The following is an 18770-nucleotide window of genomic DNA, read 5'->3' as shown; positions in this document are numbered from 1 at the left end:
CTGGTGACAGCATCTCTCAGGCTCCGAGACCCTTTCAGAAATCTTCAAAGACTTAATTTCTGGCCCACCGTTTAACTTTGCCTTACACTTCTGGACAGCATATGCCGATGCCACTAACTGTAGGTATCTTTCTGCACCTCTAATGATTACGTTCTGCGGTCCTCCGCTCCTCTTACACGAGAAAGCTTGTAGCTGGAGCTTTTCGGTTGGAGTTCGGTCTTCCCCTTGGAAAACACAGCTAGCTTCATACTCCCAAGCCCCGAGGACAGACCTGGAGCATCTCATCACCCAACAATTCCCTTCAACCCCACCTTACCAGCCACGCCCCCTCCCCCACCGCAGCAGCCTCGTTTGACCAAACTTCTATTCTAATATAAATTTGCTGGAAATGTTGAGTGTATTAGGAAAACACATCTCACTTCTCCCTTTTTGCCTCTTCTGCATCTTAAAATGCCCATGGAAATGTCATATTACATATTTCCTGTACACAGTGGCAATAAATGCCTTCCTATGTGACTCTCACTGATGTCATTGCCGACTCACTAGAAATTAATAGTGTACCTCGTCAGTAGCTTGAAAGGGCTTGAAATATGTAAGGTATTGTATAAATATTATTATGATCTTGCTTAATGTAAAGTTCACATTCTGTGCTAAGACCTTATATTAATTCCTTTTCTTTTCTCCTGGGAGATATGAGCCATATGCGTTCTATTTCTATTGACCTTTCATTATCAATATTGCTCTTACAATATCAGTTTGCCATCCAATATTTTAAACACACAACTACATCTCCGGTGCCAGGACATCTACAGTAGATACATGTGTTGTTTTTTTGTTGAAAAATTGCATTTACAACATGAAGCAAAATATTGTTTTGTTTCTCCGCAAGATCATTTATGACACATCTCTGCAGTTATATGGTTGGAGTTGAATGAAGATTTGTTTTCATGAAATGTAATTAGATTTTCTTTTGTCATGAGCACTGTCAGATTGGATATTATTTTTTTTCCCGGGTAAATGTGGTTTGGAAGTTCCCGAAAGCTTGTTTTCCACTGGAAAATAGGGAAGCTGATCTTTCTAGCAGTGAGGAAAAAACTTTCTTCATTCCCTCGAGCTCCATTCACACTAAATATTTGGTCTAATGTCAGTTTTTGAGGATCTGTATTATAATATCTTTAGAGCTTTAAGTCGCTAGCAGAATCCCATTGGATGTCAAAATTTTGTGTGTGTGTGTGAGACACAGAAAAAAGAAGGAGGAAAGTGGGCCTCCAATCTAGCAACTGTGTTTTTCTAATTAAAATATTCACACACACACGTGTCATCTGAAAAGTCAAAACGTTAAATAAAAGAATGAAATGCAAATATTCTCAGCACAGAAGTATTTCTGCTAACAAAACAAGCAAAATAAAAAATAAACAAACAAACAAAAAAAAAGATGGACCGACCTAAAGTGTCCAACAATACAGAAACCTCCAATAACACAGAAGTGATGAAATATTGTATAGCCATTAAAAGTCATGCTTGTAAAATATGTAATGACACGAGAAAGTGTTTATTATATAAGCAGAAAATAGGCCATAGCGTGACCCCAACTGCAAAGAACAGCATATTTTGTCTTCGTATAAAATGCAGTAAGAAAGGGGCGCCTGGGTGGCTCAGTCGGTTAAGCGTCCGACTTCGGCTCAGGTCACGATCTCGCGGTCCGTGAGTTCGAGCCCCGCGTCGGGCTCTGTGCTGACAGCTCAGAGCCTGGAGCCTGTTTCAGATTCTGTGACTCCCTCTCTCTGACCCTTCCCCGTTCATGCTCTGTCTCCCTCTGTCTCAAAAATAAATAAACGTTAAAAAAAAAAAAAGATTAAAAAAAAATGCAGTAAGAAAGTACACAACAATGTTAACAGCAGATGCCTCTGGACAGCGACTGAATGGGTAAGTTTTATCTTCTTTAACATTTCTGTATTTTGTATAATTTCTACATGAGCATATGCCATCTTTATAATACAGGAAAATAGTGAATGTTGTTCAAAATAAGGCTGGCGAAAAGGGCTGGCATGTCATTTTTTAAGCAGTAATTTAACTCTAACCAGAAGGGGTAGCATGACCTAGTGATTAAAATAGACAATTGAAAACAGAGGGAAAATCATGTCCTAATTTTGCCACTGAGTCACTGACTTTGCCTCAGGTTTCCTGCCTGTAAAATAGGAATAATTAATACTTTCTTGTAAAATGCTTTTGAGCTCTCCGACGAGAGATCCCATAAAGGTACAAAGTGTTGTTCTATTAATGCTAATTTGAAGTGGATATAAAATACAAAGGCATTCGAGAAAAACGGCAGTCATTACGGCCGGTGGAAGAAGGCACTATAGATACCCTGCCAAATGCCAAACTGTGGCTGTGTGGGTTCCCTGTGCTCTTTATAAAAGTTGTTTTGGGGGCAGATAAGGATGTCACCAACAATGCTGTCTAATCACCAGACACTGTTGAGCAAAGTGCTGTGTCACACACTATAAAGAGGCAGAGAAGCAGTGGACAAGATCCCTGCCCTTAGAAGCTTACAGTTCTGTTGGGAATAGGTCCATAACGATAGTAAAAAAAAAAAATAACAATCTTTTTTCAACATGGAAAAAAAAGCAACAATTCAACTTGAGCAGAAGGCAATACGTACAAAAGAAGCTGATGAAGTGGGAATACGTGCCGTAGCATTAGCTTTTTAAAAACATATTTTTAAAGTAATCTCTACCCCCAATGTGGGGCTCGAACTCACGACCCCGAGATCAAGAGTCGCGTGCTCTACTGACTGAGCCAGCCAGGCGCCCCCATCACACTAGCTTTGATCTGAGCAGTGAAGGGAGATGCCCCTGTCAGTTCAGATGAGCAAAGGACTTCAGAAATGTTGGGGTGTTGGCCAGGGCAGGAGGTAAGAGGTGGTAAGAAAGATGGAGTGTGTTAGGGGTCAGGAAAAGCACGCACGATGCCCACGAAGGAGGGGAACAGTGAGTGGGTTGTTTCAGCTGGGAGCCCAGGAGGTGGACAGCAGACTGGCATGTTAAAGGCTTGGCCAGATGGGAAGAGACGCTGGTGGCATCGCCGAAGGGGCAAGTGGGGACTCCGCCATTTTGGAAGATGGGCCACAGAGCTGCTGGCCACGTGCTGTTCCTATGAACACCTGAGCCCCCGTTTCCAATTCACCGTGCCAGAAACACCCTTACCTTAGCAGTCATTATTTGAGCAGTAGGGCTCAGGAGAGGCGGTTCGTGCTGAAGCCAGCAGCCAGAGGGTCAGATGTGGGTTCAAATTCTAGTAAAGAACGTTTTGCCCTTGAGCGTGTTCTTGAACCTCACCGAGTCTCAGTCTCCACCAGAGACGTGCCCACCTCCTTGTGTGCGGTGCCGATGAAATCAGAAAATGTACATAAAATGCTTTGAGCTCTACCTGCGTGGACTAAGCACCCAGTAAGAGCGAGCCACTGTTTCATTTACATCCACGTACCCTAACTTGGCGTCTCTGCATTCACACGGATATAATACCATTTTAGAGACAAGCAGACTGAGCTTCTGGGCACCAGTCGTTTGGTGAACAGGTTGGATGTCTCGGCCAGGTGGCCAAGCTCCTGCTCAAATTTCTGACCACCCCTTGATGACGGGATCTCAGCTGCCCGCTCCCAAATGCCTTTCAGAAGCGATGGATGCTTTTCTGCATTTATTCCTCTCAAAGATATTTATTGAAGGCCTACTGTGTGCCAAGTCCCGGCGCCTTCTCCACAGGATGGTTGAGCACCATGGGAAGAAATCCCAGAGCGAGGGAGAACGGCCCCTCGCAGCCTTCTCACCCTCTGCCACATCAGCCATGTCATTGCTAGTTAAATGCCTTCTCCTTCCCCAAGATACATTCTTCAGGCCACAGAGCACTGTAATCCTTCAGCCTTTTTTGGCAACGTAAGCACTTATCACCAGAATGAAGTCTTTGGTAGGTCTGACCTTGGCAAAGGCTACTCTCATTCTCAGCGTCAAGGCCTGTTTCCCCCCCAGACCTTTTATTTCAGAAATCAGGGCTGAGACCACAACCATATACAGAGAAGCAAAGTTTCCCGCTTGCCCAAATGTGATGTGAAATGAAGTCAGCTCAAATCTACAAATGTTCCCAATCAGGCTGGTGTGGGATGTGTGTGTGTGTGTGTGTGTGTGTGTGTGTGCGTGCACACGCTCTGGGGGCAGGTGGAAAGGCAAGGTGGGGGTGTATATACAGCCAAATGAAATGCGGTAGCCTTTCGCCTTTGGAGAAAGTTTAAAATCTGGCTGAAAAGACACTGGAAACACGTAATTGGTTCCATCGTACAGGCTGTTTGATGTGCATGAGGAAATATCCGATGCTGGCAAAGGCCCGGAACACCCCCAAATGCACACAGGTCCATTGCTGTCGCTGGTAGATAGTGCTCTGGGGACATCAGGGTCTGAGGCACCCAGCCCCATTCTGACACAGCCATGCACCTCCCTTAGACTTCTCTCCCATTTGGAGACTCCTGAGGTCAGGCGTCCTCCCCCCCCCCCACCTGCCACCCCAGTAAAACATATTCATGGAAACTCTTGCAAGAGGTTGGGAATAGAGCCATAAAGGGTATCCTATTATCTACTGATGTCCTGAGGGTGAAAAGGCCAGATTGAAAGTCACAAGCCTGGAAGAGTCATCTTTGTCTGTAAAACCACCAAATAACAACAATTATTATCCAGGGAGCACCTGCCATCTGTCCTGAGCCATACAAAGCTTTTATCTCCGATCTTCACAGCAGGTTTGCAAGCAGGAAGCATTTTGCATATAAGAAAGCCGAGGAGCGGAGAGGCAAGGAGACTCCTCCAGTGTCTGGTCTTACTGCTCGGCCCTAGACCTACCTGCAGCTGCCCCGTCACCCCCAGGCCCCCGCCTGGTCCGTCGGAACCCACCTGGGACATGGGGACAGGCAGCCTCTCTGTCACCCCTTCAGGAAGTCCTGGGTACTGCCTTCCCCGGGACGGATGCCTTCATCTTACCTTACAGCAGCCTGCTTGCCAGGAGTCCTCCCCGATGTCTCCGGACATTTCTCTGCGGCAGTAGAGGCTCCAGACACCCTGGTCCAGGGCATCTATAATAAAGATTGATAACCTGACCTTGGTCTTGCATGAGACATCGATTGCAAATGAGAGGCGTCGGGGAGAGTCAAAAGTCCCCTTAAGTACAGGAAGACTGGATGTTTGGCAATCCGGGCGGCTGGAGAGAGGGGTGTGTTTTCCTAGCCAGCATTGGGATTCTCCTCGCTGATTGCCCAGGGGCTTCTCACTTCTTCACGTTCGGGGAGTCTGATCTAATGGACTGTCTGGGGAAATATCTGATCAACGATCCAGTTCTGGCTACAAGTGTGGCTGGGAGGGTGGGGTCACGGGTTCGCTATCAGAGGCGGTTCAGTAAAGCGATTACAAGTCATTCCAAGTTGGGTATCCTACCCTCTCTCCTTCCTAAATGTAACGCTGACTTGTGAGTGGGAGGTGGGATTAGTTTACACAAGCTCTGTTGATCCGATGGCATTTTATTACCGACCAAGGCGGACCAGGTGGTGGGGTTTGGTTTTGTTTTCTTTTGGAACAGCTCTGCGTGTTACTGTCGAGCCGGTCTCTCCCACCCCCACCTTTAGACGCTGTGTTTTCCTTCCCCAACAGGCTCCCTTCGAGAAAAAAAAGAGAACTGACCCCCCTGGCCCCTCTCGCTGTCCTCTGTAGCCTGATCTATTTAAGACACGTTCTCTTCAAACAGATCCTGCCCCAGTTTCTCCGAGGGCTGCGTCTTCCTCTCCTGCCCTCCGCCACCGCTGGGTGAGCATTCGACACCAGCTCAGGAATCTCGTAGCTTCTCGCCTTTCCATTCCCGGAGGAATTTGTTATTCAACACTTCAAAGCGGAGACTTGTTTGCACCTCTTGTTTCAAACAATAGACCAAATTTCCTGTCGCTGCTTCTCTTAAAAACTGCCTGCCTCACGCTCCCGGGAGCAGTTGCAGCAGCGACTCGACTGATGCAGAAAAGAGCTAAGTCCTCACCCACCCATCTTCTCAGAGGAGACAGGGCCACGGGCGGGGTGGAGTGGGGGGGGGGGTGTGGGCAGGGAAGGTCACAGGCTTGGACCTCAGAGGGGACAGATCCGTGTGCAAACCCTAGGCTCGAAGCCAGGCGACTTCGAGCTGGTTCCTTAACCTCTCTGAGTCTTTGTGGCCTCACCTGTCACATCTGCACCATAGCTAACCTGTCCCGTGGGGCTGTCGTGAATTGTGCTGAAATGAGGCAGCAAACTCCTGCCTCGCGATGGAAGTTAAGAGCACATTCCCTGCGTCTCCGCCGCCCGGATTCAAATCCTAGCTGCGGCATGATCTTTCTCTGCGTCCTTGGGCTCAAATTGCTTGAACTCTGTGCCTGCCCTTCCTTATCTGTAAATTAGAAATAATTACCGTGCCTACCTTGTGGGATTAAAGAAAACATCAGACTTGGGCTCAGACCTCACCCAGTCAAGATTTACTCTCCCTCAGCAACCCTATTTTACATTCTTCTGCCTGTAATTCTTTTCTTTGCTGTTACTGGTTTTGTTTAGCAGCCCAGATCCGTCATAGAACTTTCCTAGCCCATCGGGAGTGGAATATTTGTTCAAACTTCCCCGTTCCAGGAGTATGGTTTTTGCTTAACTCCAGGATGATGACACTACCCATGGGATCGGAATGGATCCGTAGCAATGGGGGTTTAGGGTGGGGAAACTCTTCTGTATGATACTGCAATAGTCCATACATGACCTTATGCACATGTCGAAACTCATAGAAAATACACCACTAAGAGTTAACCCTTATGTAAGCTGTGGACTTTGGTTCATAATAACATATCAGTATGGGTTCTTCACCGTAACAAATGTACTATGTGATAATGCAAGATGTTGATGATAGTGGAGACTGGGGGGCGGGGAGGGAGGTATATGGGAATTCTCTGTACTATCTGCTCAGATTGTCTGTACAACTAAAACTCTTCTCAAAAATAAAGTTGCTTTTTCAAAAAAAGTTTTTTTAAGTTTATTTATTTTGAGAGACACAGAGATAGTGCAAGCGGGGGAGGGGCAGAGAGAGCCGAAGAGAGAGAGAATCCCAAGCAGGCTCCGCACTGCCAGTGCAGAGCCTGACGCGGGACTCGATCCCACGTCAGATCATGACCTGAGCCAAAATCAAGAGTCAGATGCTTAACTGACTGAGCCACCCAGAAGCCCCATAAAGCTGCTTTTTTTTTTTAAGTTTATTTATTTATTTTGAGAGAGAGAGAGAGAGAGCACACACATGCACACACACGTGTGAGCAGGGGAGGGGCAGAAAGAGAGAGTAGGAGGAGAATCCCAAGTAGGCTCTGAACTGTCAGCCCAGAGCCCGACACAGGGCTCAGTCTCACGAACCGTGAGGTCATGATCTGAGCCGAAATCAAGAGTCAGAGTCGGGCACCTAACCGACTAAGCCACCCAGGTACCCCTCAAAACTAAGGCTTCTTGATTAAAAAAGAAAAAGGTGAGGCAGGTTCTGTTGCATACTGTTACCCTCCTAACACACTCACAAATAGGGACCAGCAGCCAGGAAGTGACAGCATCATGCTGTATGGGTGACCCAAAATTAACAACTCTTTTCTTGTGGGCAGGTCCCATGCTAATGGCTCACAGTGAATCAGCTTTGTCCCTGGAGGTAGAGACCCAGACTGGAGGCTTTCTCAGGGGTCTCAGGATCAAGGTCCCTTCAATGTCTCCTGGGTCCTGGAGTAAATAGTGCTGGGAGTGGAGGTCCCTTATCTCCTTGTCCCGAGTTCACCACAGCAAGGGATCGTCTGTCATTTCCTACCTTTTGAGTCCTGGGCTCTTCTGTAACCACAGTTAATGGACTTGTCTTTCTCAGGCTCTTGAGCCACTGGCCTCATCATCCCGCCTTGCAAGATATGGTTCTGTGGTCGAGTGAATCCCTGAAGCTTCTCTCTGGTCCAAAGCCTCTGAAGCGCACACTCCATGAGAAAAAGCAATTGAATCTCATGGAATTAAAGCAGCCTTCCAGGGGCTCCTGGGTGGCTCAGTCAGTTAAGTGTCCAGCTTCAGCTCGGATCATGATCTCAGGGTTCGTGAGTTCAAGCCCCACATCTGCACTGTGAGTGCAGAGCCTGCTTGGGATTCTCTGTCTCCCTCTCTGTCTGCCCCTCCCTGCACCCCCTCTCAAAATAAATAAGTAAATAAATAACTTAAAAAATAAATAAACAAAACAGCCTCCCCACCCAACACAAATCCCCCAGAGCAACTGAGGGCTGATTACTTAGTGCCTTGAGGCCAACGTTACGATAATCCTGGAGTAAAAAGCAACCACAAAAAGGAAGGCAGAAACTCCAAAAACATATTTTAAATACAGACAGAAACTTCCCCCAGCGTATCCTGTCTGGTTGCCAAGACCCCAAACTCTTACCCTGGGAGACTGAGTTTTCAAGGCATGTCACCGATTAATAAAACCATCAATTTAGATACACTCACACAGCGTATCATGGAAGGGGGTTGGCACCGAAACTGTGATCAGGCGCTAAGATTGCTAAGATCCGACGAAAGCCAAATCGTAAGGCAATGGCATTTGATGTGAACTGTGGCGTTGGGATTATAGTAGGTAATTATCACACGTTGTGTTAGCAGCACGATTTAGTGGAGAAAACACACGATGGTGACGCAGAACATTGGGGCCAGATCAGGCCCTGCCGCTCGCAGGCTGTGCCAGCCCTTCCAGCCTCTCTGTTCTCATCTGCAAAATGGGCACAGTCATACTTGCCTCCGCACCGGCTGCAGAGAGTATTTGGGATAGGAGACGTCCGGCGTCTGGGAAGGCACCTAGCACACGCACCAGCACAGTCTGGTTTCTGTCCCCGACACACGGTTGTAGATCTTTATGAAAGATGTTCCTGTAAAATTTCACCCGAGCCCAGTAAGATGGAGTGGTGAAAAATAACATGAAACGGGGCATCAGTGACATCTTCTGTATTTTGCTTTGTGTTTCCAGGCTCCTGGTGTAAATAATTTACGGTGTTAAAAATGAGTTACCAGCAGGTCTTTGAAGGACAGAAGAAAATTCTTTCTAAAATGAGGGATAGTCTTCATAATGAGGGACTACCGAGTGGAGGAAAAATTTAGAATTTAGACCAGCATCTTTTACATAGTTATTAATCTAGTTGGAGAGGATCTTTAATAATTAAATGATATTACTGTAATATAAGTGATATTTTATTAAGCTTAAATGAAATGTACATTTAGGAACTTAATTTGAAACATCGCCTGCTTTGTTATTCTATTTTTCATAATTGCATATGTTTGGAAATTATGTTTTCTTTTCTGCACTGGATTATCTGCCTATGTACTTAGCCTTTTGCTTTATTTATAGGAATGTTATTTCTTGTGTTATAAGGAAATTGATATGAAAGCTCTAAATGACAGACCCCAAAGTTAGCTTCAAGTCTCTGACTAATCGCTAACGAAATATCCATAATTGATGAGGAAGAAATCATAAATTGCAATGAAACACAACTTCATTTCATAAATGCCTCCTGTTTGCTTGACAGCTTGGGAAATTTCTTTGTCGTTTTGGAAATCAATACAACAGACAGCCAAACACCAGACGTCGCGGCTCAGCCTGAGACGAAATAAAAGATTGAAAACCCCTCCATCACCAGCTGTCAATTGCCGAAGATCATATTGCTGAACGCAATAAATTTTTTTCTCCATCCAAACATTACTCAGCCTCCGTGAACTCTCGTTAAGGGCCAGATGCACACACATTATGGCTGTGAATTCGCAGCACAGAGGACAGGACAGCTGGTAGTTATCTGGTTAGTTGATCGATAAGGACAGGACAGGCTGGTGACGAACCTCCACCATTATCACCCCCGCCCTCCCGCATATCCCATTTCGGGACTGAGCTATGCGCTCTGACTACCCAAACAGCACGGATTAACCAGCTCTCCTGACTTTTTCTTCCTTCTTCCACACCTCCAAGTTCCCAGCAGATCACGCCTATGGAATGATGCATCCCAACTCCTGGAAATCTTAGCCTGTCTTCCTTCCAACAGTTCAGAGTTATGCTCTGACTCCCCTCCACCCCCACCCCACCCCACAGCCACTCTCTGCCTTTAATCCCCTGCCCTATGCTCAGGGTGGCCACTTTGCCAGGGTCCCTTGCACTCTGGCTTCCCTGTGGCTCCAGCTGTCACAACCCTCCCCCTGCCCCTTCCGGCCCGGGGTAGTGACAGCTTCCTGCTGCTGGTAATCTCGGGGGGCCCAACACCCCTTGCTGGCCCCCTCATTCTTGCCCACACCTTGTACCTAGTCCCTGGTTAACTTCCCTTGACTCATCTGCGTTTGACGCTTGTTTTCTGGTAGGCCCCTGACTGATACAGCAGGAATTCAAAATATATATGTCACTTACATTACATGAATGAAAAAGGATAAAGAGAACACCTATGCACTCAGCAAAGCGATATTCAGGTAGGATTTCGTTCATTTTAGCCCCCCTGTTGTCAGTATGCATAATACCAAGCTTTTAAAGTGCCCCTGGTTTGCTTGTCTTTTCTGCTAACCCCTAGCAGCAGCGAGGCTGGGAAAGGGGTCTGTCTTCCTCCCTCTTGCTGTTTTGTCTCTCAGGGTCTGAAGCTCTGTCAATGGTGATGTGTTGAATGAATGAAAGCGTCGACCAATCTTATTCATCAAGACCATCTCTTGCTGGGGCCGAGGCAGTGGTCCTGTGCAGTTCCGATCTGAGGGCATTTAGCTCAGAGGATTAAGGGAGAAGCCACTAAGGTAACATGCTAGCAGGCTAGGACCCCTGTTTCCTGAAGCCCATAGAATAGCATAGGGCAGTTAAGGATCACAGACTCTCTTGCAAATGGCTCATGGGGTTTCCTGGGAAGCCTCCTCTCCAGGGACACCTGTGGTTTCTGAGCCTGGCTGGGGATTGAGAAAGGTATTTCTGCAAAGTAGGTCTGTAGCTGGGGCCCTAGGGTCAGAACTCATGGCCTTCCCCCCCACCACCAGAGAGAAGGAAGCCCAGAGGCCAGCTGAATGATCGTCTTTTCCACCTAAAGAGTTGGAGGTCAGTTCATACGCTTCAAATCTTGAAAGTTGAGCTCACTTGGGAACGGTCAGCACCGAAAGGACGGGGCAGGGAGGGGAAAACAACACAGGCTTCAGAGCAGGGCACGACCAGGCTCCACAGCTGTCCAGCTGGGCGGCTGCGGGCGAGTGGCCGCCGCTGAGTGGGGGTCTCCCGACCTGCAAAGTGGCGGTGATTCCATAGGCCCTCGGCACCGCGGGCTTAGCGCTTGTGGGTTCCGGGATTTGGGACCAACCCTGAAGGTCTGTGATCTGCGCTGTTGTGCAGTTTCGCGGGATGCCAGCAGGCAGGTGCATGGGGGCTGGTCATTTCGCCAAAGAGTCATCTAACAGATGGTCCGGCCTCCGTACTGGGCTTTCACACACCGCCGTGGGCCCGTTTGGAGGGGTAGAGCTATGCATGCTAGGGTATATTTCGTAGCTTTGTGCTTTGGAGGAAGGACGAGTTCAAAAACACGTGGTAGGGAAGCAGCTAAGAAGTGTCTCAAGCCCTCTGGCCAAGTTGAAAGGCAGCCGGGCCTTGTCGAAGGCGGCCCCCCTCCAGAGGGCATGGTCAGGGTGGTCTCCTCCTCCAGGCTGGGCTGGGCCGTACCAGGTCTTAGGCGGGGCTGGAAAAGAGGAGATGAGAAGGGGTTAAAAAATCAGGTTTACATGGCCTCACTCCCGCTTTCAGCTTCTAAGTCATGGACAAGATGATAGAAGGGGACATCAGGTGGCTAGATGCTGGCCTCACGTTCAGAAAGAAAGGAAGAAGGGGACCCGTGGCCCAGGCCTCTGTGCTTTCCATGTCCCTTCCGTTCTGTCAATCTCGGCTTCTGTATTCTCAGGTGCACAGGGCATAGGGACCAAATCATCCACTTGACATGCGCAGGGCCACCTGAGCGAGCATCTTGAAGCTCTCTGGCGTGGCCTGCCTCCTGCTAACCTTTTAGCTTCGCCTCCATTTCCCCTTGAGTTGAACCTCTCAGCCCCCACGACCATCTCAGCCCCCGCAGTCACCGCTCTAGCCACACCAGACTGTTCCCAGCTTCCCCCCCCCCCACCCCGCCACACCCACAGTATAGCATCAGCGGCTCCCTCGCGGCCAGCACCCACTCTGATTGGTCAGAGCCCTTCTATTCCGATTGGCCAGTTGCTAGCATTTTCTAACACCAGACACCAGACTTGTCACTGACTCCGTTCTTTGCCCAGAGTTTAACCACCAGCGCAAGGGGCAGGCAAGTCTCCCTGCCAGGAGTTTGGTCAGCCACTCCCTGGGATGGGCAGGTGGCCCCAACTCTCAAGGCCAACGCCATCCTTTGGCCCCAAATCCACGACACACAGACTCCATCGCAGAGTCGAAAGTTATCTGCAACCTGTCTAAACATACTTCGGTGACTTTTCAGTTTCTGCCCCTGGACTGAGCTGTCTGAGGACAGGGGCCTCGCCTCATGTCTCTTTGTATTCCCCTCACCTCCAAGTCGGACACAGAGTAGGTGTTTAATAGACACTTGACGAAGGCAGGAGGCAGGTTCACGCTTCAGTTGAGAGTCCAAGGTCAAGAGATCATGAGTCGATCCTACAGCGCTCCTCATTTTTAGGGGCTTTCTTCGAATTTAAGAATGGGAGAGCCATGGCAGCCACCACCGCTGCATTTACTGGTGGCCAGGGGAGCGCTGGTTCTCCACCATTTCCTGAGCGCCTTCCAAACATCTGGCGCCGGTGTGAAAGGAGCCGGGAGAGGCCTGGAGCCAGCATTAGGCCATCAGAGAGCTCTGAACCTGATAAAATCCTGACAGTCCCAGAAGCCAAGCCGGACTGGGGTGTGAGATCATCAGATGCCTGAGATACTTGAATCAACTTGTTCACAGCCTTCCCCGGTCATGTTTTTCATAATTCATGATTCACATGAGATTTTTAACAACAAAAACACTCAGATTAAATTTTTATATGAGATGTTTTTCACTCCTTATACAAGCGTTATCAACCATTTTGATCAGAAAAAAAGAAAAAAAAACACTTCTGCCCACTTCCATAATTATTTAAGGATTTTTTTTTTTAACTTGTTTTTCTACTTAATTTGATTTGGAGACAGGAACTCTGGGCAGTAGAAGGTGGCTTTAAATTGTGGCTTCTCAGGTGACTCAGGCAATTCGATGATCCAATTTGCTTTCACGGGTGGGACAGAACATCATGTATTATTTACCAAAAGAAAGAAAAAAAAAGCTTCAGCAAATACCCTAAAGTCAGTTTCCCTTCTTTTCTGCTGAAAGTGTATTTAAAGGGATAGCCTATCTTTTTCTATTCCACCCGGATGTTTTTAGGCGGTTTATGGGCAGAACCAACAAGGGACAAAAGAAACCCATCTCTTTGAGTAAAACGTTGGCTTCCCCAGTTCTCCAATCACGCTCGTTATTAGTACCGTCTTAAAACCCTCCGCTGATCTTATTTTCTCAATTATCACGACCCTGCTGCTTCTTCGAGGGTGAGCCTTGTGCCCAAATGCCTTCAAACGGCAGCAGGGGAGAAAAAACTAAAGATTCAAAAACAAGGAGGGACGAAAGTTATGTTCTGTGGATTGTATCTCCATTTTCAGAAAGCTTTAAAAGGGGCGCCTGGGTGGGTGAGTCGGGTAAGCATCCACTCTTGGTTTCGGCTCAGGTCGTGATCTCACGGTACCTGAGTCCGAGCCCCACGTCAGGCTCTGCGCTGTCCCGGCTACTTGGGATTCTGTCTCTCCCTCTCCATCTCCCTTTCTCTCTGCCCCTCCACCATTTGTGCTGTCTCTGTCTCTCTCAAAATAAAAAAATAAACTTTTTTTTCAAAAGAATATTTTAAAAGAAGAAAAACACAAGGAAGAAACAGGAAAGAATGCAAGGATTACGTTCCTCCTTCTTGTGCCAGAAATGTGCTATAATGCAGCTATTTTAAAGATTATCCCTAGAATGGTCCTTTCAAAACAAGTCTGCCTTTTTTTTTTTTTTTTTAATATTTTTAAAGTAACCTCTACCCCCTGGGGTGCCTGGGTGAGCTCAGTCGGTTAAGCATCTGACTCTTGATCTCAGTCTGTAAAGTGTCTGACTCATGATCTCACGGTTCGTGAGTTCAAACCCTGTATCGGGCTCCTTGATGATGAGACAGAGCCTGCTTGGGATTCTGTCTCTCCCTCTCTCTTCCCGTCCCCTGCCCTGACTCTCTCTCTGTCTCTCTCTCTCAAAATAAGTAAATCAACTTCCTGACGTTAAAAAAAGAGTATATTCTACCCCCAATGTGGGGCTCGAACCGACAACTCTGAGATCAAGAGTTGTGTGCTCCACTGACAGAGCCAGCCAGGTGCCCCATAAACCTGCCTTCTTTTGTTTTATCTGTGCTGGGAGGCCAGGGGGACAGGCTTACTCCTTGGAGGTGAGGCTTCTCGCTCTCAGGGGTGGAAAGCAGGTCTCCAGCCTTTTGGAAGAGCAACATGGTGAATGATGGGGGTAGTGCCCAGACCCTCCCTCCAGGGCTGATGCCCTCAGGCTTCCTATTTCTGGGAGTGCTCGTGGCCCCCAGTGCTCAGCTGAATCCTTCCTCAAGGACTGTCCTTCCCCAAAGACGGCCATGTTGCTCAAGGTCATGCCCCTTCCTGGGGGGGCAGCCCCCAACTCAAGAGGCCTAAGCCCCCTTGCCTCCAGTGTGGCAAGTCACCTGGGTCAACCCAGTTCCGAAGGTCACCACAGGAGTGGCTGAGGCCTTTTCATGACTGCATCCCAGCCCAACCCTTCCTCCCGCATCAACCTGCGTCCCTCAAAAGTACGGATCCAGAATTACTGAGCCGATGCCAGTAGATTTCCTGCCCGTGAATCTCTCCTTCAGAATCTGGTTCTAGGAGAAACTGACCTACTGCGGGCAAGGAGGTGGTGACCAGAAATTGGCTGTTCAGGGGACCAGGAGTACCTATCAAGGGCTAATCTCTAGGAACACGACTGATGACTCTTGGGCCAGGAAGTACCCTCGTGTTGCTTCTTTTCTTTTGTCAATAGCTTTACTGGGATAAATTCATGTACCACACCCTCTACCCATTTAGATGGGACCATCCGCTGTGTTTGGCCTACTCACTGAGGTCTACAACCATCAACCATCCCTTTAATAAGTTTTTAGAGGGCCACCCGGGTGGCTCAGTCGGTTGGGTGTCCGACTTCGGCTCAGGTCATGATCTCACAGCTCGTGGGTTCGAGCCCCGCATCGGGTCTGTGCTGACAGCTCAGAGCCTGGAGGCTGCTTTGGATTCTGTGTCTCCCTCTCTCTCTGCCCCTCCCCTGCTCACACTCTGTGCCTCTCTCTCTCTCTCTCCCTCTCAAAAATAAATAAACATTAAAAAAAAGTTTATAGGGCATTTTCACCACCCCAAAGAGAAACCCCATACCCGTTATCAGTCCCTCCCTACCCTTCTCTGATCCCTCAGTCCCAGCCCCTGGCAACCACTAACTGCTTTCTGTCTCTCTATAGATTTGCCTCTTCTGGACGTTTCTTATAAATGGCCTCATACGATCTGTGGTCCTTTGCGTCTGACTTCTTTCACTTGGCACAGTGTTCTCAAGGCTCGCCCACATCATAGCGTGCATCATTCCTTTCTCTGGCTGAATGATATTCTGCTGTGTGGGCACACCACATTTTGTTTATCTCTTCATTAAGTGATGGACATTTGGGCTGTTTCCACTGCTTGGCTATTGTGAATCACCCTGCTGTTTGTGTATGAGTGTCTGCGGGACTGTATGTTTTCCCTTCTTTTGAGTATGTACCTAGGACAGGGAATGCCGGGTCATAGGTTAACTCCATGTTTAACCTTTTGATTAACGGCAAACTGTTTTCCAAAGCAGCCGCAGCCTGTGACATTCCCACCAGCATGGTAACCCTCATGCTTCTTTTTTTTTTTTTTTTTTTTTTTTTGAGAGATAGAGACATAGCAGGGGAGGGGCGGAGAGAGAAGGAGACACAGAATCCGAAAGAGGCTCCAGGCTCTGAGCTGTCAGCACAGAGCCCAATGCGGGGCTCGAACTCATGAACTGTGAGATCATGACCCGAGCTGAAGTCAGATGCTTAACCAACTGAGCCACCCAGGTGCCCCCTCATGCTTCTTGACTAGGTTTTCCTGTAGGGCGGGGGGGGGGGGTCTTTCTGGGTTGTTCATCCTTGACCCTCTCCCCATCTTCACCGATGACCCATTTCCAATGATCTTTATCTTTATAATCCTTAAGGCTCATCTGAAATCTCACCTCCTCTACGAAGCCCTCCCTGATGACCTCAGCTCTCTTCTCTCCGCGTACTGCTTTCTTTCTCTTGGTGGTACCACATGGGGAGGGGCCCTGTGCCTGGTCCACCTCTGTGCCCCCCTGCATCAGACCCGGTACCTGGCAAGAGGAGGGAAACCTCTGAAAAATGCTTGCTGGACCAGGTGGATGGAGTTCAACGTGGATGGGGAGTGAGCAGGAGTGTGCTGAGCTTGGAGAATGGAGGGAGCCTCAGGCAACAAAGGACAACTGGGCAGAAGCAACGTCTTGTTCACGGATTCCTGTGGCCGTGGCCAGGCAGTTTCCTGTGGGCACAATAACATTCCTGTAACTTACTCTCTTTTGTTCACCTTGACTGTGGAAGGGAACTTTGGCTGTGTTTTCGGAAGCCCACTGACCACACTAGCCCCAGCCTCCATGGAGACCTTTTGGGGTTGGGCTTTCCAAAGCAGCACGACCCCCAAGAGGGCCCCAGTGGCCTCAGCGAGCAGTGTCCCCACGGTTCATCACAAAACCGAAAGCCACTGTTCTAAAGGGAGAGAAGCTGGGAAGCCTCGGCAAGGTTGGGGCTGCTGCAGAGGGGGCTCTCTGACTCCATTCCCGCCTTCCCTTGTCCAAGCCAACCAGGACCCCCGGGGGACTAACTTACCGCATCACAGAATCACAGAAGTGTAAGAACTTGGGGCTGGTGGACATGCCAAAGTTCAGCCAGACTTATGGGGGCTCCTGCGATCAGCAGTGTTGGCATGGCCTGGAGGCCGTGTGGAAACACAGTCTTAGGTCCTACCTTGGGCCCACTGAGTCAAGATCTGCATTTTCACAAGGTCCCCGGGGTGATTGAGGGGCTCATTAAAGGACACGTGCCCCCCTGTTGTGCCCTCACCCTTCCTGAGGAGCCTGGTCCATCTCTCTGGGTGCCACTAGAAGGTTCCCCCCTCTAAGGTCCTAGCACCACACCTTGGAGCCATTCATGGGAGGCTTGATCTCTCCCACATGAGACCCATCAGCAGGGGCGGGACCGTCTTGCTACTCGTGAGCTGAGCTGGTAAGATTGTTCCTGAAGAGTGCAACAGGCTTCTCAGAAGTGGTGTGAACACACCTGCCTGGAAGGTCCCGGGAATAGAGGAAATGGGGCAGAAGGCAGCTTTCGGAGTTGCATGTACCTGTTTGGACCCAGGCAAGGTGGAATCCCCTGCCAGCAAGTTTGGCCTTGTGCAGGTATTCAGAAGAAAACCGTAAACATGCTTGGCCTCCTCATCCAAAGGCTGATGGAGGTTAGTTCACAGATACATAATTACCGTGCAAGCGTTCCGAGAAAGACAGAAGCGTCAGCACACCCATTTTACGGATCGGTAAAAGGGAGCACGTGGAGACCGACACCTCGCTCAGAGGCACCGGGGCTCAACCTGGAGCCGGAACGGGGAGCCTGGCCTGCCAGCCTCTCGCTCCGGCCAGCAGAGATGGGTAGCGGCGACCTCGGTCATCGGTTAGCCGGGACTGATTCTGCGACTGAGCGTTTGCCCAGAGAATGCAGTTTAGAGAAACTCCAAGATGCACACGAGATGGAAATCGAGACGGAGCGGGAGCATATACCTCACTTCTGCCCACAAGAGATGCGACACATTTTCATAGCTGAAATTTACATAGTTCTTTATTCATGAAATTATGAACAGCTGCTATTTTGTTGCTTCCCAAGAAGAGTTGAAAAGGCAGCAGAGAAGAGAACAGACACGCTAGGCAAACTCCATCTGCCCCTTGAGTCTAACACTTTCTTCCCCGCAGATAGCAGACAATGGGGTTACCAGATGTCATTGCCTGCTTGGGAAGGACCCAGCAACTCTGTGTGACCGTCAGCCAGCCAGCGCAGGCGATGCCTTCTCGGCCTCTGAAAATCATAAAGGTGACGGCTGCATCCACTTCTCAACGGCCGTGTTCCAAGACAGGCTCTTCCCGAAGGAACGCCGACTCCTTTAAAGTGGCGGATTCGCAGGGCAACTTCAGAAACGTCGCCCAGTCTGGACCCACGTCCACTCACCCTGGCTTCTTCCTGGCTTTTGAGGGGGGGCTTTACGGTGCCCAAGTCTCCTACATGCCCGTCACCATTCTTGGGCCCTCCGGGGATTCTGGAAGGTCGGTGATCATCTCGCACCAAGGGGCGGGACACGGAAGCCAGACACCTGGACTGACGGCGTGAGGTCACCCAGCCAGTGGGGTCAGGTTCTCATCACGTTTGTGTCCACAGAGTGGGAGAGCGTGGACTGAATGTCCTGAGTAGGTCCTCTGGCCCTCCTCGGCACCGTGGGGCACCTTGTGTCCCACCGCGAGTGTCCCAGGAAGCACATCCTGGCCCCCCAGGCCC

The sequence above is a fragment of the Panthera tigris genome, chromosome E3, assembly GCF_018350195.1.
Source record: "Panthera tigris isolate Pti1 chromosome E3, P.tigris_Pti1_mat1.1, whole genome shotgun sequence".
In the NCBI taxonomy this organism is placed as follows: Eukaryota; Metazoa; Chordata; class Mammalia; order Carnivora; family Felidae; genus Panthera; species Panthera tigris.
This window is presented reverse-complemented; position numbering follows the sequence as displayed.